Source organism: Bidens hawaiensis, unplaced genomic scaffold (genome assembly GCF_021521415.1).
Source record: "Bidens hawaiensis isolate Kalapana, Puna unplaced genomic scaffold, B.hawaiensis_p1.1 tig00028814_1, whole genome shotgun sequence".
NCBI classification, from domain to species: Eukaryota; Viridiplantae; Streptophyta; class Magnoliopsida; order Asterales; family Asteraceae; genus Bidens; species Bidens hawaiensis.
The window spans coordinates 67,744-70,761 of NW_027494737.1; the positions used below are offsets into that span (position 1 = coordinate 67,744).

General features: G+C 39.5%; 1 pseudogene; it reads left to right on the top strand.

Annotated features, from left to right (window-relative positions):
* The first annotated feature begins 1,238 nt into the window (after positions 1-1,238).
* On the top strand, positions 1,239-2,366 carry LOC143577810 (protein JINGUBANG pseudogene; annotated as a pseudogene).
* The last annotated feature ends 652 nt before the right edge of the window (positions 2,367-3,018 follow it).

Below are 3,018 nucleotides of genomic sequence, written 5' to 3' on the forward strand. Positions count from 1 at the left end.
CCAAAAAGTGCTAAAAACGTGAATGTGATGAGTACATGGCATCATTTGTTCGGTGCCACATAATTTCCTATAACAATGTGTCTTAAAACGTGATTTAATTCGCATGAAGCTATGATCTTCTTTCATCGAAACTACTCACAGAAATGGTTAGTGATTATTTTAAAATTTAGCCGAATGGCCATTTGGGGAAGTTTAGGGTTTAGTGATTACTAGATTTTCTTTAAATATAAGTTTATGGAACTAGATGTAACTTTTTTTCTATTTGAACTGCCAATTTCATTGGAAAAACACAGGCTAGCAAGTCCCTAAATATTTCAAACACCAAAACATAGCATCTAAAATCACCAATAACAACACAAAACGACACCAATATTTCCATTCTAAACACAAACATGTTAAAATCATCACATGAACCGCCTTTGCTTTTGTTTTTCCAAGTTGAAGATGACTGTGCATGGTGAAAAGGTCTTTTATAAAGAATGCATATGCCGGAGGAATCTTACACCAATTACTCAGGAAAGGCCAAATTATTGCTACAACACCACGTACAATCTAAGAGTAAATGATCTGCTAACACAACAAGATCATTACACAACAGACAAGTATCTAGAGCGATATGCACCTTCCGCGGAACAAGGGTGTTCCTAGTTGGTATCCTCACCATTTCAGCTCTTTCATTACTAATCTATTACGGTACCTCTATCCTATTGATGTAACATAATTAACATCCCAAAATATAATTGTATCAATTGTAAAATTCATAGCTTCTCTCCGGGTTTTCGGTGTTTATTGGTTGCTTATAAAAGTTTACCGTTCGAAAAAAATTGTAAAATTCAAATTATTCGATGTGTAAACAATTGTAAATATCATGATCTTCTTCAATTATTAATCAAAATGTAAGCAAAATTAAATTTCTATATTCATTACATATTTGATCAAAGAAAGGATCCCCATAATTCTCTCTTATTCACCCAAAGTTTGATGATGTTTTATTTTCTAAACATCTTTCCATGTCATCATATCCCTTGATCCATATTCTAAAAATAATGTTTACTTTTCTTCCATTTTTCTCATTGTTTCCAATCTCCATTGTACCCTTGATTCATAAACAATGAGAGAGTCAACAAGAACGCTTTCCGATCCAGACTTTTCGTTCCGCTTTTCTGAAACAGATGAAGAACTCAGCGATTGTCATAGCGACTTCTCTGCTAACGAACCGCAGGGCTCCCCGATGATGAAGTCCCCCTGGAACCCGGGTACGCCATGGTCCATGGGCAGCATGGACGGTGGTGACTCGAGTGATCCCAAGAACGGGCTCGTTGGCTCGTTGGTAAGAGAAGAAGGGCATATTTATTCCCTTGCAGCCTCGGGTGACCTCCTTTACACGGGATCCGACAGCAAGAACATTCGTGTCTGGAAAGACATGACCGAGTTTTCGGCCTTCAAATCCAATAGCGGATTAGTGAAGGCCATTATTATATCCGGTGAAAAGATTTTCACCGGGCATCATGATGGTAGGGTTCGGGTGTGGAAAGCAAGTACCAAGCACCCGAACCACTACCATCGGATAGGCACGTTCCCGTCCGCCTTTGGCATCTTTAACTGTTCAATGAAGCCTCAGCGTAAACACCGCGGTTTGGATTAAACATAGTGATGTGATTTCGTGTCTTAGTTTGGACCAAGAAGTTGGTTTGCTTTATTCTGGTTCATGGGACAGGACATTTAAAGTGTGGAAAATGTCTACCTCGAAATGTGACGAATCCGTAAAGGCTCATGATGATGCGGTGAACTCGGTCATCTCAACCGTTGAAGGGTTTGTGTTCACGGGATCCGCAGACGGGTCTGTGAAGGTATGGAAAAGTGAAGGTAACGGCAAGAAATCGATAAAACATATCTACGTGAAGACGTTATTAAATCAAGAAAGTGCGGTAACCGCGTTGGCAGTGTCGAAAGACGGGTCGTTCGTGTACTGTGGGACGTCGGATGGGATAGTGAATTTTTGGGAGAGAGAAAACCAGCTGGCTCACGGCGGTGCCCTAAACGGGCACAAGTTAGCGGTTCTGTGTCTTTCGGCTGCGGGTAGTTTGGTGTTTAGTGGATCCGCGGATAAAATGATATGCGTGTGGAAAAGGGAGGGTGTTATGCACACGTGTATGTCGGTACTCACCGGCCACTCTGGGCCGGTGAAGTGTCTGGCGGTGGTCAGGGAGATGGAGTCGACCACCGTGAGGAGATGGAAGGTTTATAGTGGGAGTTTGGACAAATCTATTAAAGTTTGGAGTGTGTCGGAGTTGGCTCCTGTGATGCAACAAATGACTCATGTGGTGCATAGTGGAAATCAAATACGGTCGGCTAAATATTGATGGCCTTTGTTTCTTTTGTTCATGGGGCTTATTTTGTGATGTAGTGAGAGCATGTACTACTTTTGTATATTGTCTCCATCTATACATATGTATCTTGTTTAGTTGTCTCCATACATAGTCAACTATCAAAACTTTTAGGATATCTTACAAATTACCTTTTATATGTTGGGGGCTAGTTGCAAATCTTGTCCTTTAACCTTGATAAGTTCATTTGACATCTCTAAAGTATATATCTTTGTGAAAAAGATGGAAGGTGTGAAAAAATATGAACTTTGAATCGAAAGTGTTGCCTCCTTCCCTTTTCTACATACTTGTTAATGTTATACGGAACCCACCTCAAGGTGAAGGGAGTGAAAAATCGAAAATGTGAGAATGCCTAAGGAATTTCTCAAAATGGACTAGGGTTTTAAAATGAAATTTTGAGAATAAGACATGTCTTGGAGTAGTGTGTATTATGTGTACATAAAATAATATTAAATAAATAAATAATCAAATATATATTCAAGCAAATGAACATCAAATAAGTAGGGCACCAACAAGTAACACATATCACATATTGGGACCCAAGTAACACATATCACATATTGGGACTCTAAAGCATGACTATGCTAGGTCGTTATGTTTAACCACATATCTTATAGCCTTGGCTCTGATA